General features: G+C 44.7%; 1 long non-coding RNA gene across 1 annotated transcript in view; it reads left to right on the top strand.

The window, feature by feature from the left end:
* The first annotated feature begins 1311 nt into the window (after positions 1-1311).
* Positions 1312-26885, top strand: part of LOC131281037 (uncharacterized) — a 31851-nt gene continuing 6277 nt past the window's right edge. Inside the window, exons 1-2 of the long non-coding RNA XR_009188651.1 lie at positions 1312-1654; positions 13378-13479. This is a non-coding gene — a long non-coding RNA (uncharacterized LOC131281037). The remainder of the gene's footprint in view (positions 1655-13377; positions 13480-26885) is intronic.

The raw sequence follows: 26885 nt of genomic DNA on the forward strand, positions 1-26885 counted from the left end.
GCAGAGTCGCTGCGTATTATTTTAAGACCCGCCAAGGTGGCTCCGTCGTTTGGCATAATCATCGTTCCGCCGTGGCCATAAATATCGAATCTATCTGTACAATCCAGAAGAAAATGGTTCCCATCGGGACAGAGCAGTGCTAGAGTGTTTGTGGTAGTGCGGCAGTGGCACCTTTGTGCATCGGGAGTGGGTATGCGTGCGTGCGGCAGCGTGTGTTTTCGTTTTTCGTCATCCTACGACGGATTCTTCTTTTAATCCACCTCTTCTTGCCATTAACATTCTTGTTCCGGAATACCGGAAGGATCAGGATGTCGGATTGAAGCGACGAACAAGGCAGCCACTGTAATAGTCATCCTTTGCATACCGGGGGCAGGCGAATATCGCAGCGAATGCACCACGAGAGTCACCAGGATTTCGGATGCTACGGGCTTACCGTAGCTCACACTCCTTTTCGGCTATTTTAGTTGAGCTGCATTTATTTTCTGCTACGAGCCGAGCGGTCACGCGGGTGTGAGTAACAGAGAAAAAGCCCCCTAGTATCCCCCGTGTGTTGGAAAACAGTATGGCAAGGATTGTACCGGGCGCGATCGTTCCACCATCGATCGCCCTGTGCTGTAAAGCACCTGACCAGCAGCAGGAGAACGGAAACAAGCAGCTCGACTTCATCCATCGAGACTAGTCGTAGCAGGAGAAGCAAGGAGCATTAGAATCGAAGCGTATGCGAGTTGCGATCGTCGGGCAAACAACTGCAAGAAAAGCCAATGTGCGTGACTGAACCGGGAGTTAACGCTCATTTTGGGTTTTTTCTTCTTCCAAGTTCTAATACCGATCCGTCGGTACCCGCTCGAGGCCAATCTTGCTGAAGAAACGGAATTTACGCAGTTCTTTCTAATTTACCTCCTCGTAGTTTTGTACCTCTGCCATCACTTCGGAAAAGTTGAAATCAACGGAGGAAAAGTAGTCCGGGCAAATTCAGTCAAATCGCTTAGCAATGGCTACTTAAATCGTAGTTCATCTTTCTTCCTTTCTCGTGAACTGTTTTTCGCATCTTTCCGGTAGAAATTCTTGCACCGAGGTGGTCTCCATCCGATCTACAGCGGAGTGTGTTTGGTACGTTGCGCATGCCGTTGTCGCCCAGCTTTCTCCCGGCAGACAGCAGAGCTGCTGCTGCGTTAGCAAAAATAACGAAGAAAAGAGAAAATTATTCATTGCCACTTGATTCGCGAGCCCGCGCGTGTGTTTGTGCGTTTGTTGTGTGTAGTGTTTTGTGAGCACACCTGTATTGTGTCGACGGGCTGTCTGTTTTTTTCCCCGCGGTTCACGTGAAGAAAGATAAAATTGTTCCGTGCAGTGGGAGATTGTGTGCAAAAGGCTGTTTTTCCCCCACTAGTTTCCACAAATTTCAACCTATCAAACATAACAAATTGCTCCGTGTGCACCCCGCGGTTGTGGGAGCCACTAGGCGTATACACACATACACATACACACATTTCGCGTTCTACCCTTTGGACGCGGGGCAGTTTTCTTCCCCCGTTCAACGAGCGAAACGAAACACTGGCCACAAGTCAAAGAAAAATCCTCCGTTTTGGAAGCCAATCTGAGCTAAAAGTCTGCGTTTGTTTAAAAACACACGCGGCGTCACGAAAGAGAACGAGTAAGTTTCATTTAAATACTATTTTAAAACTCACTTCCCATTAGAATAGATTGGAAATGAAAATTTCCACACATTCCACAGCCTACTTTAGATAGAAAGTATTGAAAGTTGTTATCATAACGATGTAAAAATTATTATTCAAGCGATTTGTAAGTTTTCTTGTACGTTGTCGGCATTAGGTATCAACAATTAACAGAACGCATGTTTTTATGTATCTTTTTGAAGGTCGTTGAAGGATAAACTTTCATACTCTAAATGGGTTAATATTATATTTGTTTTCCGTTTTCTTTGGCAAATCAATTTTTCTTACGCATTGTGACTCCTCAAACGGACTTACAAACAACACATAAAAGGGTAAATTTTTACAACATTGTATGCATTTTAAACACAATCACATTAAAAAATTGATACGTCCGCATTCAAAGCATTTGCATTGAGAAACGGCCAAATGTGTTTCACAAACAAGGGTTTCAAGTGGGTAGTAAAATAAATGTTCAACCCGTCGATCGCAGTCGGCGCTTGTTGTATGCGTATGTGCGATTGTTTTCTGCTGCTGACGCAGCCACGCTGTTGTGAAGCCAACGCACGTAGGCCACTTTTCCATCGTGGTCGTGGCGAGGCTTTCGAACCAGCCCTCCTCGTACATTGTGAAGCGGATCAAAATGGTGGCAAACGCAGCAGCAGCAGCACAACAATAACACACGCACATATTGCCCCTTTCCACGCGGTGGTAGAGCGATGCTGGTGTGCGTTGACGTATCATCTGGGTAGGGAAGCGGGGAAGCGAACGGCGGGCCAGTGATGAAGGGAACATTCACTTGCGTTGATGCGTGCCCGCGTCTCTGGGTTGCCTCTTGCGCTGCTCCTTACACGCCAACCAGCACACTTTATCGCCGAAGCCGAAGAGATTCGTTCGGATTCGAACGCAACAAGAAGCAGCGAAATACGGCGGTGTGGATGGATAGTTTCATTATCTCCTCCTGCGGCGCCGGCTCGCCTTCCTCGCACCGACCACCCAAATTACATTACAATCTCCTCCTCCTACTCCTACATCGAGTGGTCAGAAATAGCAAAAATATCACAAATTGCTGCGCCGCAGTACGGGCCGGGGTTTTTGAGTGTTTCTTCATCTTTCGCCCGTGCTCAAAGCAGCATAGTATGCTATGCACCTTCCTTGGCATAAAGTAACGATTTCATACGCTTCTCGGTCAAATTCTAAATTCGTTCTTTGTAGAAGAAACATTTGAGAATGTTTTTAAATGTCGATCGTTAATGTTAGCATTATTTTATTAGGAGCGTGTACGGGCGGTTTAGAACTCTGTACCATAGGGTCTGTTTATTTATCTACGCAACTAAGGAAAAATCTTTTAATATCCGTTGGTTCTAGAGAATAACATCTCAAACGGTTTTTCAGAAAATGAAACAAAACAGAGAAGTGTACCATCAGAAGGGGGAAGTAGCTTTTAACCCTTGTTCCACTACGACTCCCATATCCATATTCCATATGGCACGCAAATCGTGTTTGCTCCGTTTTCTATTTAAGATTGGTTTTCCCGGATCTGTTCATTGTGAACAGTACCGCCAACGACAGGCGTTGAATGCAACCGCTTCGCTTATCAAGAACTTTCTTCAGTCTCTGCTGGGTGGGTTCATTCATGTATTTGATGCTGAGTGGTGAGTCGAGCATACTTGTAATCATTTTGTTGCACCCTTCCTTACCCGTTCCACACACTGCTCGCCCCGGGGTTGCGATTTCTTTCACATACTTCTCTCGCGAGCATCGCCTAGCAATGAATGGAGCACAAGGTGTCCTTCATTGTGATGTTCTGGTCCGATGATGTCCTTTTCCCTCCTGCCATTAATCTCACCGTACTGAGCTGTGGCCGACGGGCTGGTATTGGTGTTGAATTGATTGGTTGGTTCAAGGGTTTGTTTTTTCTTTACCTTTGGCTGCAGGACGAGAAGTTCTCCAGCGATTCCTCTCGCTTTCGATTGAACGCTTTCGTCCTTGCCGGGACCTCGCGGGAAGTCTTTGCGAGGGGTGAGAGAAAGAGTATTCTTTTCCGCGGCCAGAGAGAGAGAGAGAGAGTTCTTTCCCTTCCTTGTGTAGTGTGGCGGCTGGGAAAATGCTGTTGACCTTTGGTGCGATTTTCCTTTCGTCCTAGCAGGACGAACGTACACGCACACACATCCGTAGACTCATGGCTTTGTGTGTGTGTTCGTTTGAGTTTCGCTAGCTTGGGCTTTTCCGAGCTTACTGTTGGACGGAGGGGGGGAGGGTAAAGAATGTTTTGGATTTTCTCAGCCCAACTACGGGCCCGCTCCGGCGAACACCGGGAGAAACACGCTGTGTGGGCGTTCGACGAGTGTCGATGTGTTGGTACAATGGCCACGTTCACGCTCGTCCGTAGCGCTTTTCCCTTTTCACTCTCGGTGCTGGTTTTTCAATGAATTTTGCTCTTCTTCGTCCACTGCTAGGAAATGTTTGATCCCAACACCCACACACACACACACACACACACACACACACACACACACACACACACACACCCGTCCTCCCATTGGTCCTTTGTGGTGCCGGCTTTTCCGGTGCGTTTGTGTGAGTTCAAGCGGGTTTTCCGGTGACGTGTTGGCGAACAGAAATTTTCCTTCTTCCTTCTGAATTCAGAGACCCACAAGCTCCTCACATTCTATCGAACGCATCGAGTCATTCACTGTGCGTTTAAAATTTTAATTTAACCTACAGATGATGCTATCCCTCGCGTCAATGCGTCAGACTGGCTTCACCTCTGTAAACCCCATCCAACAGTGTACCATTTTCTTTTTACAACCGGTTTGTTTGTCCGTTCCTGACGTTGGCCAAAAGTAAAACCGACGAAAATAGCTCGGATCGTCTCGGTTGGACGGACGCCGCCGCCGCATACCAGGCTCTCGGACTGTTTCGGTCGTGGTTCACGAAAACAACACGTAAGTGGTCCCGGCTCGTTCTGTCATGGCCACGGAATGGTTCTGCTAGTAATGTTTCTGTCGAAAGATGAACTGACTTTTGTGGGTAGAACGAAGGGCGAGTTAGTTGTTAGGTGGTGGGAAAATTCTTTAATTTTTACAACCTTTTTCATTCAACAAAATTGTTTTACTTCAGGGCCGATCCGCAATGAGGTAGGAAATAAAATCTGGCCCAAGGTAGTATGGTCGTATAATGTCTGAATGTTATATTAAGTTTATGAATGCCAGATTTCCTCTTAAACGACTGGCAAACTTCTCGCATCAAAAGGTGAATATTATTAAAATATGCGCTTAATGAAGAGCCGCAATCGTAAAAGCTTACAAAAATAGATTATTGCAATCGATCGGACAAACCCGTTCCGCACCCCGATTTTATGTTCCGATTGCGATGCTGGCCTTTTCAAAACAAGTTATTCGTGATTGAACGCACTTTGTAGCCCGAGCAGTTGATTGCTTTTTCGCACGTCTGGCGATTGTGAGATTTCTTCGCGAGTGGGACTGTAAATTCGGCCAATATCTTTGGTTCGTACGAGTTGGAAGAGATAGTTCAGGTAAATTATAGTTCAATAAAAGATGACTGAAGAATGTCCGACGTACGGTATGAGAAAGAACATACTCGAACATTTCATTTTTCCCAAAGGTTCGTTGAAGTCTATATTAGTTTTATAACGTTCTAGACTTGCCAGCAGCTGAAGCTGTTTTTAGATGGTTTATTGGAAGCTGGTTTACTCGTTTTCGAGCGCTTTCGGAAAGTTACGATGTGCTGCTTTTGAAATATGCATTCTAACTTTCCATCCGGTGTTTCTTTCTTCCGAAACGGCCGAAAATTTAATAAGCAGAACAGGCTTCCAGTTTGATCAATCTGCTATGCGGCGAATTTCCAGGGCGTACGTTGAACTTGGCGCTTGAGATTGCTGCTAGAGTTCTTCCGAAGCCGGCTTCTGTAAGAAAATTTGCTGAGAATAATATATTGGCAGTAAGAGGGGTGGAGAGTTGAGACGAGCCCATACCGCCAGCTGCTGCCGAACCCACTCAAAAAGCAAATAGCGGGGCTCTTCTTCATCGAGCAATTGCAAAGAAATACAACTGGGTGCAGCAGATAATTTTGAACTTCCGTTCAACCTCGCTGCCGCTGGAGTGTAACTTTATAGCGAGTAGAAATATCGATGACTCCGGTTGAGAGTTGTGCAAACTTACTCAGACACTCCACGCCCGCTTGGCCAGAAAGGTGAAGTCAATATTCGTAGTCTTGGCTAATCCAGGCTTTATAGTCCATTCACGTTGTACGTGTGGGTGTGTGGGTTTCTTCTTGTAAAGCTATAAAGTAAAGGTACTCGGGGTGTTTGGAAAATCAGAGGATAAGGTGTGCAAGCCCGAGGAAGAAGCTATAGCGATGCCATAATCGAAAAATGGGCTCCGCAAGGTTGTTTTTCGGAACTTCTGCTCGAAGCGGCGTAACGAACTTCTGATGGCGCACCAAGTTTTCCGTATTCTGGTTGTTGCTGCGTTGTGTTCGTAACCTCCGGCATATACCATACTTTGAGAGAATTTTAATGGCTTCACTTTTTCGTGCATTCCGTTTTCGCCGGCAGGTTATCAATCTCGTGAACGTTTTACTAATCATGGTTCCGTCGGTATGAAACACTTCCCTGGTGGAATGTTTTGCAAACCGGAAGAGTAGACGCTTGGTACAGAAAGTGGCGTACTGTGGTCGTTCCAGATATGAGACGCAGGGAAGAAATCTTTGGAGATACGGGCCCCAAAACCGAGACCTGCTTTCCGAGGGGTTATTTTTTTGTGTGTGTTCATCCTGCTCCTCTCGATGCCATAAATAGTCACATCCGGTGAAGGTGGTGGCCCTATTATCGCCACCACCCAGTGCCATTGTGTGCTAGTTTTCTCCATGTTTGTTTTGCCTTTGTTTTTGAGCATCTTTGAGGTCGTGTCAAACCCCCCTCCTCCCGGTTCATGTATGCTGGATGAAGGGAGGGAGTTGGGGGCCACAACCTGCACAACCGAGAAGATGTTTCAAATGCTTAAGCCCATTCTCGGCCGGTATGTGGTGATAATAGCCAGGTCACGCCAGTTACACGGGATGGCGAGGGGTGAGTGCTCGCGATTGTTTTCTTTAGTTTCACGCAGCCGCTGGTGCGAGCTTCGTTTGTGGTGGTGATATGAAAATTAGTCCACAGTCGGGAACAGTGCGAAGGAAAAGCGGGCGCTAGGTCTTTCCTGCCGCGGGGCCGGAATTGGAAATAATCGTGGCGCCTTCTTTTATGACCTGTATATTGTTTCTTTTTTCCTTTTGTTTTTACCCCGACTACCGAACGGTTTGAATGGGTTCACCTTCTTTTCCCTGGCGTGGTGTGGAGTGTGATGGTTCATTGGTTTTTTCATCTGGTGGTGCGATACAAGTTTCTTGTATGCCAAGTTATTCTTCATGAAAGGCAAGTACTTTTTTTTTCGATAAACGAAGAGTGAAAGAATATTGTACAATAAAAGGAGTTTCTATAATGTTCTGTTAGCGTGTTGAACCAGGTTCTTTCCTACACTACATACGAGGTCTATACCGGTATGCTTTCATTCAAAGGCTAGCAAAGTTAGTTTTGAGGCTTGAAAAATCTGATGTCACGCCTCAAGCTTAAACTATAAAAGAATAAACACAATATATAACAAAGCTTAAATAAAACCTTCTTCAAGCTAGTATTAAATTTTGTATTGTAAATGTAAATAAGTAAAAAAAACGATAAGTAAAAAGTGAACACAATGTCTAAAGTTAGCTAGAAAATTAATTCAGCGAGTATAACCCTTTTGATTCGTGTAAAAAAATTAGAATACAAAGCCAATATGGTTAGCGTTTGTGATTCGGAGTTAAGTTTTGGTTTTGCTGACTATTAGGAAAAACATTATAATGCATCAATAATGCACAAAAAGACGTTCCCTTTCACTACACTTGTATCTTTCTACACTTTATTTGTATCTTTTTCTTTCATCCTCCATATACTTAGGACCAATTTTCTTTTTGTTTCGAATTGATGCTTGAACTAAGTTGGAAGTTGGAAGGGTAAAAAGTACGGAAACTGTTTACTTATCATTAGACTGGCGCGTCTTCCCGTTCGCTGGGATGCTGGCACACTACACAAAACCAAGACGAAACTAGCCTTGAACTTTGCCTACATTTCGCTTCCCAAGTCGTGTTTCGATGCTGCCGCCCGGGAACGAACCAACACACCACTTTATTCCTGCTGATTGCGGGGAAGTTAATGTTCCCAACGTTGAGAGAAACGTTGCGATGTATGTTGCCGGTTGTTTTCGGGACGCTGCACAACGAAACTCACTTGCCCGAAGGAGTGCAGTGTGTGGCAGGAGAAGAGGGTAGGTTTCGCAGATTGCATCCCGCTTTGCCGGGCCACAGTGGGCGTCATCGGGGTGGTATGGTTTTGGTCGTTTCGTTCGTCTGGATTGGTGGATCTGGCAACGGGTGGGGCGACATTGAATCGATGGCGCCCGTCGTGCACACACCATTACATGCATTCATTTCGCATCGGTTCTGCTCCGGTATGCCCGAGTGGGGTGAAAGAAAAAGCGGATTCCGGTTCACCGAGGGTTCCAATTTCCTCGCCAGACATACATCCGGCCGGGTGGACCTAAAGCTAAAGCGTCGAGGGTTAAAAGGGTTGCCATGTTGATTGTGTTTTAACGTTGTTTTGCCCGGTATTGATGTGATTTTCTTTCGGAGCTGGGTTTACGGCCATCATCAACGTCGACGATATTCCCTCTTGCTCGGGTTATGCGAGGTAATATAAAGAGATGCTGCTGCATTATAGATTATCGAGAAGTAGTGGGACTAAAAATAGTTCAAAGCACCTCGGTTAAGCTGTCGGACGGGGAACGATCGTCCTGGCAACGTGATTCAACGCATGACCGAATTCAGTCGTCACTCCGCCATACCGGCTCACTGTTTGTTGTGTTGGTTCCGCACGGTGGCCACTCTAGGCAGAGTGCAGTGGACGTACACGTGATGCAGTGCAAATGCTATGCAAGCGAGCTCCTACCACTGGAGCGATGTAAACTCCCACCTTGTTTGGTGGCGTCTAATTTTACTTACTTGTTCGCTTCTGACTCGCCATCAATTTGCGCCGCATGACGCACTCTCGGCTGCTCCTACCTTCGAGCTGGTAGCAATTATTGAAGGGAAGCTCTCACGTGGACCGGCAACTACCCGGAAGGTAAACATACACGAATGAACGTTGTCAACGTGGGCCCTGCCCATGTCTTATGCATTTCTCAGCTCCACTGACAACTCAGAAAACGGTTCCCTCAAGACTGGAAGAGACCGCTTGTACAATTAATGTGTAAAAAATTTCGGAAACATTACTCTACACACACACACTGCATCTGCCTCCAAAAGTCCGGAACTAGAGTTCCCTGACTGATCCACCCTTGGTTGGCTTTCCTCCCCATGTCATCAGCATAACATTAGAGGAGTTGCAGCTCCAGGGGCAGACGATGGTTGCTTTCAGCCGAAGAGGAGGGGGAGAAATAAATAAAATATTTGTAGGCATCAGAAGTTTTCATTTAAACCTTTTGTGGAATGAGAAGGCGGTGTTGATGAAGGTTGCTGAAAGGCTTCCTCTTCTCCGACCGGTTCCGGACCCGGCCTGGGGGACGGCATGCATATGGAAGCGAATGGTTTACTACTGTTTGCATACACACAGCCACACATCATCATGTTGGGAACGATGCCGGCATGATGTTGTAGAGGGCGACAGTGTGCAACACGTTGATGTGCATGTGAGAAGGGTAAACTGTTCGTTTTTACTCCTAAAAATAATATTTTCATTAATCATCCGGTTGGGTAGATGTCAGCAGATTCGGATAATATTTCTAGTTGGGAAACGTTGTAGGTTACTATTCTTCATCTCTTCATGTTCATTTTTCACACATTTTTATATGATTAAATTCCAGCATGTTTAATTTCAAGTAATATTACAATGTTTTACATGTTTTATAATTTACTACACACTCCAGATGTTATTGGAGTCCTGTTTTACTTCGAAACTGAAATATCTCTGCAGCATAAAGCAATTGGCGTACTTACTTTCATTTCAAATGCTTTTTTTTCTTGACAACCTGGTCAGTAACCGCTCACTGGGAGACAATTTTTGACTAAACTGACTGTGTGCCAACTTACACACGAAGTATGCAAATTAATAATCAGCATACGGTGAATAGATGTTTGTTACAGTTTTCTGCATTCTTTCGACCCGTCGAATTCTCTCCGCCTTTGAATAATTCATCAGGTCAGATGCGCGACCGATTTGGGTTGTACGGTTTTCCAGCGGATAATGTTTCCAAAGTACAACTTCGCCGTTTGTTTGCTGCCGTCAGCAGCACTCCCGACCGGTGGCCCTTCCGTCTCCCACTTCCGACCGAAAAGCTTCGGCAAATTCATCGCTGTTTGTTTTCGTGATGTAACCAAGGTTTAGCATATGAATCGACGTGCGGTTCAGGTTCTGCTAAGGAGGATATCGTCAGTAAGTTTGTAAAAGAAGAGTTTCCCATCAACTTCCCGCAGGAGGAGAAGGAATGCTTTTAAATTGCTCAATGAAGTTTTGCGCCGCGGAAAACTTTGCTCCATCAAAGACGCTATGGTGAGTTTGTCAAATTAGACATCCTTTACCCCGGGAGTGTGGGTTGCGGGAAGTGATTAGAGTAATTGGACAAAGTCTTTATTTATGTATTCTTTTGAAGAAAGCATGCCCCAATTGCTTCCAAATTTCCTACAAGTTCTCTTTATTCTAACATTCATCTGACACATTTGGTAGAATTTTCCATGATGAAGCTGTGAGTGGTATTGAAAGTTCCAAACAAACGAAGATGAATTCAAACTTTTTGTCAATTCTAGCATTATTCGCTTCTGGCAATGGTTGAAATGTGATCCATAAGTAAAAAAATGCAATTGATGTTGTTAATTTTTCTGACCTTCCTTGCCTTCAGGGATACTCAGGAAAATTTGATCTGTTCGATATCGTCTTTCTAATTCTACAAAGAAAAAAGGGAATCTATGCATTTGATGTCGGTTCTCTTATTGATTTATGCGAAATATATCTTGGATGAATTGCAAAATATGTTTCCTTTTCTTGCCTTCGATTCGTGAAAATACCGGGATAACAGTAGCAGTATTTATTCGAACTGCAGGACATGATACTCCAATAGCGTCAGTTGATTTTATAAAGCGATCATGTTCATTATAACTTTGTCAGTTGAAATCAGAATCGTAGCAGTTGATATTATAATTCTCCTGGTACAGCAGCTTGAGCGAAGTACGCAACCGGCGAGTTTAAACGTATATCGCACGAAAGACAGCCCCAGATTGATCTACAAAGCAGGTGGGTTCATATCGAATGAAGCTCTTTGCTTTCATTGGAACGAAACTGCTCACAAAAAAAGGGTACAGAATGACATGCAGTTAGCATGAGAATTAAACAACATTCATTCCGTTTTCTAATGAAACCAAAAGCGATTCATACGAGATGAACCCACCTGATCTGTTGAACTACCTTGGAATCTTATTCGTGAGATATACGTTTATACTTGCTAGTTACGTACATCGCTCTACCTGCCGTACCAACTTTATATTATCAACTGCTACGATTCTGATTTCATCTGACAGAGTTATAATAAACATGATTGCGTTATAAAATCAACTGGTACTGTTGGAATACCATGTGCTGCTGTTAGAATAAATACTGCTACTGTTATGATATCATCTGAAAACCCCTGTATGTCCCCCGTTCCTGTATCCTTTCCATTGATTAGCATATTTCGCACTTGTAAAACGCTCATGAGTTAATGTATATCGATGAAAGTAGGTTATCAATGTCGATGTGTATTTTGTTTTGTAGCCTTGGATGCGTAAATCGGTTAACCAAAAATGGCGCTTCCCGTCGTCTTGTAGAAAAACGGAGTCAAAAGCCAGTGGGGATTCCCAGAAAAAGGGACGAGCGAACACTTAGTAGTGACTACACTTCGACCAAGTGAAAGTCTAAGTAAAGACGCAAAGTGCCCTTGGCCGTCGGGGGTGGATAAGATAAGATGTATGGAAAACGAGTCTACCAAACGCAACGGAGAGAAGGGTAGTTCGTTGTTTCACTTGTGAACACCAACGGCGTCGAAGATCGGTGAATAATTTCGCCTGCGATCGGTCGTGTCAGATGGAGGAGTCGCTTCGAAAGGCAGCCCATGTTCCATTTCCATCCCTTCCAACGTGGCCCACGCTGAGTCACGCGCGCTTGAGCGACCCTCGGGGGGGTGTTGTGTCGGGGAGGAGAGACTCTCGGGCCTGATGGATTATCGTGAGCCGTGCGAGATTCGCCCGCCTACAGTTTGGCCTCGATTTTGTTTTTTTCGTCGGCCGCAGCATCCCGCCTCTTCCCACCCTACCCAGCGCTCCCTCATATACTCTTAGCGGTTAAAGGTCACACGGCCTCGTCAAATAGGACGGCTAAGAGAGGCCTGGGAGAGCACTGTTGTTTTGCAGAGGCATATGGTGCAAAACGGGTTGTGGGTCGATGGAAGAACACACATGATGTGCGCGCAGACATTAGTGGCACTCCATTATCGTCTGGTTTGGCTACGGGGTGCGGAGGAAATGGGGGGCAGAGAGCGGAGCCTATTGGACCAAATTACTCAGCAACTGCTGAGGCGAACCGAATGCGAAGATGCGACAAGCTACGTACGTACGCCCGACGGTGCCATCATCATTATCAGCTTCCTGTTGCTATCCATAAAGGGACTTGCGTCGGGTGGAATTCGTGGAAATATCGAGCAATTAGCAAAATGCGAACATGCAATATGGCGAAACGTACCGGAACAGTTACACTCTGCTGGGGCAAAAGCAGGCAGTATACCAGTGCGTTCCTTGTTATTCCTCCGTCAACAAGGCAATTACGTTGACATATGATTAAGGGAATTGTAGTTTTAAAAGTAATCAAGCTTAGACAGGTGTTGCAAATATAAGATGCGAACAGGTCGAAGGTATATCTCACACCGTTACTCGGTTAGTTGGGAGGTTATTTTCTCATCCTCTCTAGCCACATCGGCCCCTTTTAGCTCATCCTGGTGTCGTTTGGATGTTGTTGTTCCTCCCCCTGAGGTTCCTGTCAGTGTGACAGAAAGATTGCTGCCATCGGCCTTTCTTCGCCTCATCGTCTTGTTTCGTTTATCATTAGAAAAATAAATTAAACCTCGCCGCCCCCCTCGGTTTGGTGGGGAGTTTTTCGAGGAAATTGGTGTGTTGTTTGCGAGTCCGACGAGGTTTTCCCCGTTGCCCTGGATTGGTTTGGACTGGTGGTTAGTCGAAATCCCTACCGCCAGCCAGCGGGTGGAAGTTCTCGACTGCCACCTACGAGGCGTGAGATGTATGTCGTCGTCGTAAATAACCTATCAATCATCACCACCGTCGTCAGCCTTTGTTGGGAGGCAATACAGCCACGCACTTTCTCGCACCCTGGTGAGATAATGCCTATGGGTTTAGGTGATGTTTTTCCGTTTCGTGTTATTTGTGGTAAAGTATGCTACAAAGAAGATATTTACCGTATACTCGAGACATCGGTTTGAGATTATTCTCGAACTTATTTGGCCTAACTTATCGCCCTTTTTACTTAATTCTTCTACGTCAACCTTGTTACTAATTCTTACATTCTCTATTTCAGGTAAGCATTGATGGTCCAGTAGCGGACAAGGAAGAGATACATTTATATCTTTAGTACTGCTTGTAACCAACAAAACCGCCACAATTTTGGAGGTATTGTCAGGTAAGCGAAAGAAAAAGCAAACCTCATTTTCATCCCACGAACCTTCCCCAATCCTGATGTCATTTAAAGTCATTAGAACTTCTCTTTGGGCACTGTTAATGTTTGATTCTTCGTTCTTTATGATGATTTATTTGTTTAAACGAATTAATGTTGTTTTGTGTGGTTTTTGCCATGTTATCATTATTATTTACCTTTGCTCTGTCAACAAATTTTAAGTTGTTTACTCAGCATCCTTTTGAACCGTTGGTAGTTTGTTGTCAGGAAGGCAGTTGGTTGTTGGTTACACCGTGTCTCTTACACACCTCTACACAACAACAACTAATAGGAAAACTCTTCCTATCATGTGGTTTTCTTCCACGGTACCGCTTCTGAGGAAAGCCAGAGGAAAAGTGCATAAATCGCGACGAGTTTGTTTTTGTTTTCGAAAAACTTTTGATGGCTCTTGGTTGGCGCACGGTCATCTATCATCGGAGACCTTTGTCGATAGTTTCTCCCTAGACTGGTTAGTCTCGACTCGAGACCGCAGCCAGAGTGGGAACGTCTCAAAACTTCGATGACAACGAGCAGCATTTCACCTTGAAATGTCGCTCTCTTCAACAAACCGTGGTTCCGCGGCTCGGTTTTGGGTACGAAACCGTTCTTTTTCCGATGCGTTTAAATTTTCACTTCATATACCGACCGACGACGTAGACGAGTGCTCTCTGGGACCGTCCACCATTACCATGCGCAACCGTGTATGCGTGTCAATATAACGTCCAAATCGAAAGAGGTTGATGATGCCCCCAGCGATGGCTGACGGTTGATGTTTGCTGCTTTGTCGGTTTTCCTAGGGTTTTTTATTTACTTGTTTACCTTCTCAAAAAACGGTTCGTACACCACTACACTCGCACACACACACTTTTCTTACGATCGAGATTGGGGTTTCAAAAACTACCCACGAACGCCTCAGACTTTGTGCTGCGCGTGTTTGTTCGACTTCGCGTGTCGCTTCGGCCGACTAAACCGAAAATCGGGGAGGTTAAAATAATATGAAATCGAAAAAAAAGACTTGCCCAACGGGACGTGAGTTGTTAGTTGGTTGTTTTCGGCGGTTTACCTACAAATCAATGATTAGAACACATCAAGGTCGATGGGCAAAAAAACAGGGCAGCGACAATAAGCGCGGCAGTAAAGGAAAACTTACAACCAACAGTATCTGTTGACAATCGCGGTTGGTTTTAATGCATGCCCCAGCCTACGGAGTTGTTTGTTAATGCACTCGTTTCTACGTGATGTGCGCTGATGACAACACAACCATGTTCGAACCAACCTTGTCCGCAATTTAGTCGTGTGGAAAGTAGCGTCATGTTATCAATGCCTTTCAATGGAGGGCAATCCATAGCGTAACGCTCGAAGGACACGATTTTTGAATCAGATAAAAGGGGACATAAAAGCTGTCGAAAGTAAATGGTATTTCGTTTTAGTATAGTATTATTTGTACTCCTTCTAGTGATGAGATTAACCACTCTTTTTAAAGATTTGAATCAGAGTGAACAATCATCACGATGATTCGAATCTGTAAGTCACTCTTTTGTGATTTAAAACGTGTAAAATGATTTATTAATCTTCGAGGATTCGGTTTGAATACGTAACGGGAATTCGAATCCCAAAAGGCTGAATGAGTGAGTAAAAGATTTGCTAGTCGCCATAGAGATTCGAATTCCAAGTAGAGATTCGAATCCCAAAAAAGAATTCGAATCCCAAGAATGATTAAAAGAGTTGCTAGTCGCCATAGAGAGTCGAATCGCAATTTGGGATTCGAATCTCAAACAGGGATTTGAATCCCATATTGTATGTATGTGTATTCATATATAGTTCGTATATTAAGTCCCAGTTTGGGATTCGAATCCCAGTTTGGCGACTCGCAACTCTTGGGTGACTAGCAACTCTTTTATTCTTGGGATTCGAATCACTACTTCGGATTCGAATCTCTATGACGAATCGAAACCTTTTTAGCCACTCGTTCACTCTTTTGGGATTCGAATCCCAGTTAAGGATCCAAATCAAAAAGGTGTAACAAAAACTATCCGATAGGATTTAAATCAATCATTCATTAGTGAGACTCAACTCAATCATTCATTCTTATTCATTTCACACATCACTAACTCCTTCATGCTTGCATAAAAGTTTTGAAAGCAAGAAATCTACAACTACGTCCTAAAATGCTTCACTAATTATTTTCCAATGGCTGCCTTTAAAATGTAAAACTGTTTCTTGCATATTTTTGCACGACAAAGTGTTTTCTCAATTCCGGAAAGTGTGCTGCCCTCCACCGCGTTTAAGAAGTTTGCCCATCATTTTGCGTTAATCCATTTGTTTGCGTAACGTAACGCTCATGGATTCCGGAGTTGACTGACAAGGTCTTAAGCAATGGCCGTGCAAAGAATGGGTGGCCTTGCGGCGGGTGTGGATTAGTCGAGATCAATTAGCCTGAGCCGGCTGTGTTAGTTCTAGTTTTTTGGCGTTCAGGTCGCAAGATGGATGGCCGGAGGACTCGCCCTCCTCTCGGGCCGACTAAAAGAAGGGCGTGTATACACACCGGGGCCAAAAGCAGCTATGCGTGCAGAATTAGTCTTTCCGGGTAGGGTTTTTTCTTCCCTCTCTCTCTCTCTCTCTCTCTCTCTCTCTCTCTCGGCTACTTGTTCCGCCATCGCTGGATGGGTCAAATTACTATACACAGTTTCGGCGTAGACGGGAGGGATTATTCGCCGGCGAATTCTACCGCCGTGCGCCGTGTACGAAAAATACAATGAAATGTTTCCAAGGGCAGCTGAAGAGCAAAAGCATTAAATGACACAGATGGTGTCGGTTTAGGCAATAATTCAATCAAAAGTAATAGTATTCTCTCATGCGAACGTTTGCGGGGTCAGTTCTAATGGAATATTTAATTTCAATTTCGGCCTGCTGCCTTAAGAACTTGGACTTGGAGTTGGTTCGACAATTTGTTAGTTACATCGAATGTATAATTAAGAAAAATTTGACTTAAAAAATGCCTACATGAACAAAACTCTTCGCTTGAACCCCTAATTGTCGCTGTTCGATTGGCACAAAGAGGAATTGTGTTGCAATAAGGTATAATTGTAGAGCAATCCATTTATGCATGGGAAAATCTTGTCGGACTTTTTGCAAAGACCCTCTACAAAAATAGAATCCTTTGCACGTAATCCTTTGTTGAGTTGTAAAAGGATAAATAATGTTTCCAGTAGCGTTACTCATAAGGGCTTTCCTTCCTTTATCCTCTCGGTTTTGGTGCAACATTTATAAATGTGCGTGAGAGAATCACAACACGCTTTCCTGGGAAAACATAATTGTATACGAATTGGGAATAACTTATCCGTGAACCGTTGGGGTTTGAATTTAATTTTTCCTTTGTGTGTAAGGGATTCGGTTTGTTCACGAGCTTCGTTTCTGGACGAAATTTGGCAGGACGTGCTGTGAAGCAGTTTTGTTGTTTTTTTTTCACTGGCTCCTTGTGTGCCAAACACATTTGCTAAATCGCACTGTGTGTGTGTGTGGGAAAACCCGACCAACGAAGGCAACGCCGCTCTGCCTCTGGGCGTTCGATTTTCCCGCATTCATTGGACGCTTTCAGTGACTTTCCGCTGAGTCACACGCCACAACGCGCGAGGCTTTGGGAAAGCCTCACCCCTCACCCGTTCCAGTTTCAGCTCCTACCACACTCTCGGTGTCTTTGTGCCTTCTGCAAGTGTGTGCGAGTGCGCAACGGCATACACCACGACACGGTGCACGTTGGCCAAAGCGAGAGACAATGGGAATTTTCCGGCTGTCGAATGACGTCAAACAGAGAAATTATTAAACGGAGGCTACGTGTAGCAGCCAAGCCGCACCAAGCAGAGGCGCTTCGTCTAGCGTTCTAACAATGATAATCACTAGAGAAAAACAGTTGGCAAGCTGGGTGGTGGATCAAGAGGAAGGGATCAGTGAAACTGGTCAAGGAAAACTGTTTCTTTGTTATTCCCTTCCGGAAGGAGGGTTTTCCCGATGAGCAGAAAAAGAGGAGCGAACTTGTTCGAAACGAAAACAAAGGGAATTTCCACTTCGGGACTCTCGGGTGCAGTTGACAAGGCAGCAGTAGCCATCTAATCTTGATGCTATTATGTTTAAATCAGTGTAAAGTGAGGTAGTTTTCAGGATTTCCTAGTCGTGGGCGTCCTAGCAAACGAAAAGCTAAATTGTTCCAGTGTACGTAGGGGGTTTTTGGCAAACGATATTATCGAGTAGTGTTGGTTAATAAATGGCACTGATTAGAAGAATGATTTATATTTGGCGGCATTTGCAAGTTTTTACTAGCCTAATTATTTTTTAGCACAGTTACTAGAGTTATTTAACAGATCTAAACAATAAACAAATAATACTATTTGGCCTTTCATCTGAAAAAGAAATCATAGGCATGACTTTTTATTCAATTAATGTCCCAATGGACAGTAAGGCGTCAGACAATTAACTGAAAATGAATAAATGAGTATATATTTTAAAAGCAAGTGTAAATGAAAACATCACAAAAAAAATAACCTTATCAACCTAAAGAAAATACTTTCCGGTACCCTCCGGGATTGAGTACATGCCTACATGAGTTTGTGGTTCATCAATCAATACGTTCAAGATGAAATACTTTGCAGAAACATAAAGCATACATACATGCATACGGTGGAAATGTGTGCCCTCCTTATAACCGCAACATCACGAGGTTGAATCGATATTTCTATTGCGTTTTTAGCGCGCTCGCAACTTTTGTCATTACGATCAAATTACTTATGCCGACTGATGGTGTTTGATGGCTGCCAATAACGAACGTCATGTATCAGTCTTCGTTTTCTTTTCTCAGCCAACTTACTACACACAATGTTGTCGGTTCGGTTGTTTCACGTGTGGTACATGTTCTACTGGGGGTTTTCCACCGATTTCCGCAGTCGCGTCCCGTCGCGCTGCAAATAATTGTGCAGAACAGAATAATTTTACTTCACGCATGATTGACATGCGTTTTCCACTCCCGCCTTCGACATTCCGCTCTTCCGAGCCTTTCGCCCCGCTGGATGTTTCGTGTTTTCCGTTCCACAGTGACGTCGCGAAACGTCAACCCGCGTTTTTGCCAACGTGTCGAAACTGTGCCACTGTTTTGCTACACACTCTGGGTTAACATTGTAGTTTTGTTTTGTGCGAAAATGATTTTTCCACCCGTGAATTGGTGGGCTTTGGTTGTGTTGGTTGTTGCACTGGTTCGTGGTGGAGCACGGGTTTTTCATTCACAGTGTCAATGAGGGAGGGGTCGGGGGAGGTGACCGGACTGTGCAACGACTGTGTACGGCCAATGTTTTGCCTTGTAGTGACAACCATCAACCCCCGGGTACAGGGGCAGAGTAATATCATTTGGCAAATCCAATTTGTCTGATCGGATTTGTACGAAATCCACTTCGGGTGTCCGCTTTGCAATGGTCGATTTTTGTTTGCTACACTTTTTGTCCCTATGTCGGGTGTATGGATGTGTCCAAATGGTCAGAGATTTTGGGTTTTTTGGAAGATTGAAAGCGAATAAATTGAGGCGAAATTAGACGCTCCCGCCATGCCATCATAGTTGTGCCTATGTAAACTAGCCGAATCCAATCGGTACATTGAGCATGAAGTGATTTTGCATTCCCTCGGACATAACGTTGTGTGAATGCTTTTTAATTCAATTATACGCCCGTGACACTCCGCTTTGGATGAAGTACAATGCATTCCTTTTTTTTTTAGATTTGAGTAATATTCGTTTTTTAGTATTTTTACTGATCTTCTCTAGGTTTGGTTTTATCAGTTAGACACATTGTAATCTTTTGGGTTTATTTAGGCTCACCTGTTCCTTTACCCCCTGTTTGTGCAACGATCGATGCGCAATTTGGTTATCTGCATCGAACGATTTGGTCGCGATTCCCAGACACACCTTCTACCGCGGAACGGGTTTGCAAGAAGCCGACTAACTCTCTTTGGGCGGAACCCCTATTAGGTACCAGAGAAAGGGGGCCCAGTATTAGTGTGGGGTAGCATGTCAAGCGATGCTTCATTTTGGTGCACCCCCGTCTATTTATATGTGTGCTCAGACAAATAAAAGTGCATACGTTGGCGACATACAATGTATGCATAAACCACACCACATAATGTATCGACAACCAACAATGGTTGTATGCTAAATTTACACGAACGTTTCGAGTAGAACAAAAATTATGGTACGGTGTCATAGTCTAATCTAATCGTTAAGTTTTATTTATTTTGTGTATTCATACTTCATAGCACCTTTTTTTCATCTTGCTTGTGAACTGATTCAATTTATATAAATACTGTCTCAGTTTTACATTTCATTATTCATGCTATTCATTACCATTACTTTCATTATCGGTCGAATTGAGCTCGCACACCAGCTGATTTGTATTCGTTTGTGATTTTAAGCAGGTTTGAAAATGTGCTCGCACCCATCGATTGAGATTGATGGTGGAGGAGAAGTCAAACAGAAGCAAACAGACAAACCAGGGGATGGTTATTGCGATGCCAACAGCGGCCATGCCCATCGTTACTGCAAAGAAAGTAATGGCCGATAGAGGAGCAGAAACACCTCTGCACGCATTCCAAACTGCTGGCTCCTATAAAAATAACAACATATGCATCATCGACATACCCCGGTGGTGCTGTTGGCTCTCGGGCATGATGAGGAGGAGAGGGCACGGGCCCAGCACCTCCCCAAGCCCATGTCAGTATTGATGTTGCGCGGTTGAGATGAGTGTATGATTTACGATTGGTGGGTACCATCGCCAAGCCAACGCCACTGCTGCGCTGTTACACGCATAAATAAATAAATGAAACGATCCGAGTGGTAGCGGCGAAAGAACGCGCGGGAAAATGATGAAAAACTGTAGCAAAATATTCATCGTCGGAAAATAAATCACCACCTACAAGCGGACGAAGTGAACGAGAGATAACGATATAGATATCAAAGGAGGAAAGCGTAAAGCCGATAATAAAAGCGAACGAAATGTTTCTCTTTGAGGCATCTACAACACACACTTTATCGTTAGTGTGTCGTTGGTCGAAAAAAAAAAATGTTTTCTTTGCGAAAGTGCTTACTAAACTTGGTGCGATATCAACATCAATTGATTATCAAACAAACCGGATAAGTGTTTTGTTTGCAAAATGTTGGGAGTTGATAATATTTGAGGGTTGTTAAAATTATTTAAATAAAGTAAAAAGGAACGTTATCCGACTGATTCGTTAAACAACATTTATTTTAACGAACAACAAAGTCGGTTACCCGTAAATGATTAGCGTTTGATGGTCCGATTGTGGAATGTGACGCAAATCAATCCTTTACGTCCGCAAGAGCGTTGAATCCTTTAGATCGTCCTTCGTGTGATTCGTAATTACAGCCTTTCCTCACGGGAAAACGATAATGATTACCGACGTGTTCTCCCCATCATCATTCACCCGGAAAAGGGTGCCGATGGTTGTTTAAATTTTCGGATTTCTTTTTATGATGCTCCTCTTAGATCGTAAAGCTCAGCGAAACAAATCTATTTCCTTCATCTAAGGATACTTTTAAGGGTCCCGGCAAAAGCAAGTGCTTTGGAGAAGAAAGGGTTTGCTATGGAGGAGGTGTGTGGGACAACGGCTCAAAAGAGGATGTGGAAGCTGGCCGGGCGGACCGAGCTCGTTCGGTCGTAATGCGATCTAGAATGATTAGAATGAATTTATCATCGGACTCGTTGTGGAAAAAGGGTTCATTTCCAACGCAGCGGCATAAATCACAGTTCATGGGTTTGACGCGCAAGAAAACGCTGTTGGCACTCGTTATCCGTTACGATCCACCCTTCCCCGAACCCCCCGCCATCGCCGCCTCTGGCCTGGGGATGAAAAGAACTGGTGGCAACGCTTTCCCTTTTCGTGAAGGGCAACGAATATGTCGATAGATTTATGGACGCTTTAGTTGGTGCGATATCCCCGCTTTTCCGACCGGCATTGAGGACGGCGATGTCGACAGAACTCACGACGACGTTCACGGGGACCCTTGGTCGAAGTGAAGGAGGTGTTTTCGACAAACGTCTCTCGTTCGCACCGCTCGGAAACGCAATATTGTACCACGTCTTCTCTCATTGACGTCAGCCATCGGAAAAGGAAAGGATGGATGGATTTATTGACCGGCCAAATGGAGGACCGCGGGTGTTTTGATCAAGTTCACAACCGAACCGGAGTTGCCAGGAATATGCACAAACAGTGGAATGTTTTCCCAACCATGTATATCATGACTTTTTGTAGGGCTTGATTGGTGTAGTGGACAAAAAAACCCGAACAAATAAGATATGTCTGGTGATTCAGAATTACTTTATACTTTGTGGGATTCGTTGGCGAGAGCTCGGCTACTTCGTTGGTCCTTACATAACCGAAACGAAAACGTTATCGGCAGATAGTATCTAGAAAATAGCGGACACAAGATAACTTGATCGGAACTATTTCCCGGAATCATAATCTGTCAAAGTTGCTGGGAATACGGTAACTTCCCTAGAGTTTGTGCCATCTTCCGAGCTACCGAGTAGGTTGTTTACTTCGTTGTCCTTCAGGCTCAGTGCATCTGAATCTGAAAGCTGAAGCACTACACGTTATATGGCTCTCCTGATGTAATCAAAACCCGGTCTCTTTGAGCAGAAGAGCCACCGGACACAGTGGCGGTGTGTGGCGCAGAAAATGGAGGATGTCAAACAGAATTGATTGTGTAACGATGGTTTCCTATGGAGGACATGGGCTGGTGCTTGATGGAACTTTGATTGGCGGTGGTACCTGTTACAGTGTCCTGTCCATTAGTCTCCAAGGATATAGCGGGAGGGCATACACAAGAGCAGTGTAGGGGTTCAGGCCTTTCGAAGGCCGTCCCAACCGCTGTGACGTTCCTGTGAAAAGGTAAAGGTGCAAGGTTGCGTGCACTTGTTGCGCAATGTGAACTGTGGATGCCGGTGTGTGAAGGTTTCCCTGGGTCACAAAACGGCGATGAAGCAGAGGGAAAGAGGGGCAATCGAGACAGGAAGTTCCAGCTCGGCAGGAAGTGACAGGAAATTAGAGTTCGCTGCCTGGCATTACTCAGCCTGGCCTGGCGTTGCACGAGCGAGAAGACAACCATCGCTAACTTCCTGGCTGTGGCCTTTAGCTTCGATCGGTTCGAGAATCGGTTGGTGGAACTTCCTGACGTAAGCAAGGAGTTCTTGGAAGCACAGCGCGGCGGAGGTGTCATAAATGTAATTTGCCCGAAGAAACAATCTATTTTTGAATCTTAACCTAATCGAAACCTCTCCTGAGAAGGACTCGAGCGCTGTAGAAAGATGGTTGTATGCATATATGAGGTTAACTATATAGCTTTAAAGGAAACAAAATACTCGGAACTCGGAGCATACCTATTTCCTATTTATAATTTAATGAATCTGTCTATCTATCGTCCACACCGAGGGAACCGTCTGTTGGGCCGGTGTTATGCGTCTTGTTTTCTTTCCGTTGATGCGATATCTATTTTCCCTTTGAGTGTCGAAGCGTTTTCTACCTGATTTCCACTTCTTATTTTCTCAAGTAAAGTGCCTCCCCTGTGTTTTTTATTTTCAACTTTATTTTCTCCCGTCACGACACCTGCTTCATCGCATAAGTAATTAATACGCTTTTCTCTCCTCTTCTCCTCTCCATTCCCCAGGTAAGGTGTGATGATGGCCGTTTTTACATTTTGACAGCAACTATCACTGGGCTTCAGCGCGCATCCGATACAGATAAGATACGAGGTTATGGTTTTGCGAATGAAAATACGGCCTGATTTAGTTTGTCACGTTTGGTGCAACTTAAGTGAGCGTGTCAGTGTTGTTTTTGTGAGCACACCATGCTTCTAGACACGCAGATATGTGGCTTCCCATGAACTCTCCTGCCTGGGGCCGAAGCCCAAGGCGATTCGGCCCAAACATATGTGTGTAGAAGAAACAACAACGACGAAAAAAAACTCCCTGCATTCGCGAAGGCCAGGCTGGGTTGGTGTGCCTTTACCGCCATTCCCCAAATCGCAACGAGAGACAGACCCCCTACACTGACACTGATGGTCACCAGTGTCAGTGATGCAGGAGCATCATTCCGTTCCGTGCCACCCATTCGCTGTCGCATGATGAGGCTTTGGATGACTCATTGCGGGGGATCACGTTCGAATGGACTCATTTGTCACTGTCACGCGGTTTCGGGATGGAACATGCCTTCAACGTGGAGGTATTCCGCTGAGCTCATGGATATTATGGCGGCTCGATGATCGCGGTTTTTGTGTAGCTATCTTTTTGAGCTGCCATATGATGTCCGGAAGGCACGGAATGTAGACTTTGCTACGGTTGCGAGTCACTTTGCGGCACTTACTTTAAAGCTTTAAATGCTCTGCGTCGAATCGGTGTAAGCTGAAGGTCTTTCCTTTGAAAATAATAGCTAGCTTCTATGAAGCAATAAACTCCTACAAGAAATGTTTTCTTGAGAATAGTTAAATAAATTACATTAATTTCGGACATCCGGAGAGATAGACATACCTGGTATGTAAATATTGTTGAACGTCTTTTCATCAGCAAGCCTTAAGAATGTTTGATACCTACCATAACTTCATCCCAGGATCTCCATACACCGATGGACTGGTCAATGTTGTGGATGCCTCGTGTGTGTGCAGCCTCAAAACGATTGGAACAAGTTTCTGTTACCGTGGCGCACACCTGTATCTGAGGTCGCTGATGTTGTAGCCTTGGTGGTAAGCTTTGGTCGGTTGCTACCAGCTAGTTGTCGCTTTGTTGGTTTTTTCTTGCCCATCAAACAACCGCACATCAGGTTTGCCTACGCATGTTTTTGTATGTCTACCTACCTCTGGTCGCTGCAACCCGGCCATCTATCCGTGTCCGCCATCCGCCGCTGTTGCTTAGCTGTTGATGAGCTTCATTTATGAATCTTCGATCACCACTGGTCTGTTCAATATTTACTCCATTTTGCAATCGCAACCGGCACCAGGTGGTTTTTAATGGTGGTTGCGCTGTGTTCGCTGGGTTGAACAAAATTATCATGACCAGCCGATTCAGGTTCAATTAGATTGCATTGAATACACGTCGGTGATAGCTAATTTGTCACGATTGACAGTACAGACACTACTGCAAGGGACTAACTACAACCCTTAGATTCGACGAACCCTTGCCAGGGTCTCCCTCTAGTCGAGATGGATTTTATTTTTTCATCCTCATTCAGCTGTGTTCGGCCGTGTGGAAGTCACTCGGTGGCTCCGACCGCACATGCATAGGAGCGTAATCAACGCAGAAGGTCAAGTAGTTTTTATTTATTTCTGTTTCTCGAGTCGTGGATCGGAAAACAGGCTTTTGGAGCTTTGGGCTCTTTTAATAGGCACAACTAAGTCATGGCAACTTACAAGCTAAAGCCCAAGATTAGTGAGTTGGATTCGACAAAAAACCCTTGGTGTAGAATTCAACAACCAGCTAACCAATATGTCTCCTAAGCCAAAGCTGTTGTGTGCCCCGACAGTTTCTGTATTTGCGGAACCAGTTACGGTTAGGCTAATCTTCTAATTTCTGCGTCTAAGCAATGTCGGGGTGGGGATTGTAGAGTGTGTCGTTGTTTGTGGCGGAAGATTTCTCCCGGGTACTTTCCAACGAGCCGTTGTGGAATATTCCCGCGCAAGAAATTGATAGCATGCGATTGAGGCTGAGGGAAAGCAGGAAGAACCCCACAATCCATTGCCGGAGATAGGAGGAGGAACTCACCGATTGGCTCGCCCAGACACGGTCCATCGCTCTAGCGGGGTGTAGATAATTGTGTCACTTATGCGACCGAAGAAAGGAGAGCGAGCATGATGTCTAAAATCCCCGTGTCTTGTAGCGCGGGGTTTCTAGACAATTCCTAGAGGGTCTCATGCTTGTTAGACCTGGTTAGACTCGTCCCACTGGTATTGGAGTAGCGGATTCTTGTGGATCCGCGACTGGTATACTATCTTATTGTGTCGTGAGCTTGTACTGTTCGCCTTTGAAAATTGTTCTCGTGGTTGAGAAGATCATATTACAGTTTTATGTTTGCTAAAACTCTACTTTCTCTTCTCCAGCTACGTGTTGGTTTATGGGTTATTTTCTTTCGCATCACTGGACGATGGATGCATATTGAGATACATTATATTTTAATCCACACTGAGCACCGATCGCGATCTATGATATTGATTTCTTTCATCTTGCTTTCCATGTCCAAACATATTCTTACGTGTTACTTATGATTGCGCTACCTTTGAAGCTGCACGAAGCTTCCATTTCGGTTCCCATTTGGAAGCGAAATTAGCGCACCAGCAGCTGAGGATTCCTCTACCATCACCGCCACTCATTACAGCCGTTCGATATGGACGCAGCTGGGAATTGGGTTTCTAGCCTACTGGAATTGTTTTCTAGCGGACTCGGGCGTTGTTTAACATCAACCACCATCCATCCGGTGTTCGTTTGCGTTTGGGAGTTTAAGTTCGCGGGTGTTGGTGTTAATAAATGTACCATGCATTGGTAATTATTTAATTTCCCATTTTACTCCGCAGCCTTTCTGGTTGGTTGCGCGCGGCGCCGGCTTCGCTCGCGGTAGTCGTTTGAACTGTGAAGCATTAAACTCGTAGCCGTCAACGTCGTCGTCAGCGTCTCGGGGGGAGGCTTTTGGAAGGCCAGCTTACGGGAAACGATTGAAAAACATGGACAGGAGTGTGGGTACATGGTGAAGATTTATCAAATTTCAGACCACAGGCGGCGCTTTAGATTCGCTTAGCCAACCAACCATGTACATGGGAAATTCTGTGAAATTTCATTTGAATTCCTTCATAATGCAATCAACGCTCAAATTGTATTATTTTAAAACTTTCACGATAAATGATTATTCTACGCAAATTTCGATTTGATAACATTCTTGGAATGTTTTGCAAATGATTTGGTAGGTTGGGAAGTTCTTTCGCCTGCTATTTGGTTGATAGACGATTTGGTATTTCAATTTCCCTGAACTGAGAGTGCTTAATATTCGACTGAGCACTTTATTTATTTATTTACATTCAATAAATGATGATGAAAAGTTTTATTTTACCATCGTCTCAATAACGAGCACTATCTGCCATTAGGCATCGCCGTGAGAATGAATTGCCAGATAGTGTGGACAAATGTCACTGTAGCAATCGTGGCGCCGTCCCTTGAGCGCCCCTCGTGTGCTGTCAGCACTTTGCCCACCTCGTGTGGAGGGCGGGAGGAAGGGAAGGAGGTGCCAGCACACGTTCACACCGTCATAAACTGCGCTACTTCTGCGCTCGTTGCTGCCCCCTT

The sequence above is a fragment of the Anopheles ziemanni genome, chromosome 2, assembly GCF_943734765.1.
Source record: "Anopheles ziemanni chromosome 2, idAnoZiCoDA_A2_x.2, whole genome shotgun sequence".
Classification (NCBI taxonomy): Eukaryota; Metazoa; Arthropoda; class Insecta; order Diptera; family Culicidae; genus Anopheles; species Anopheles ziemanni.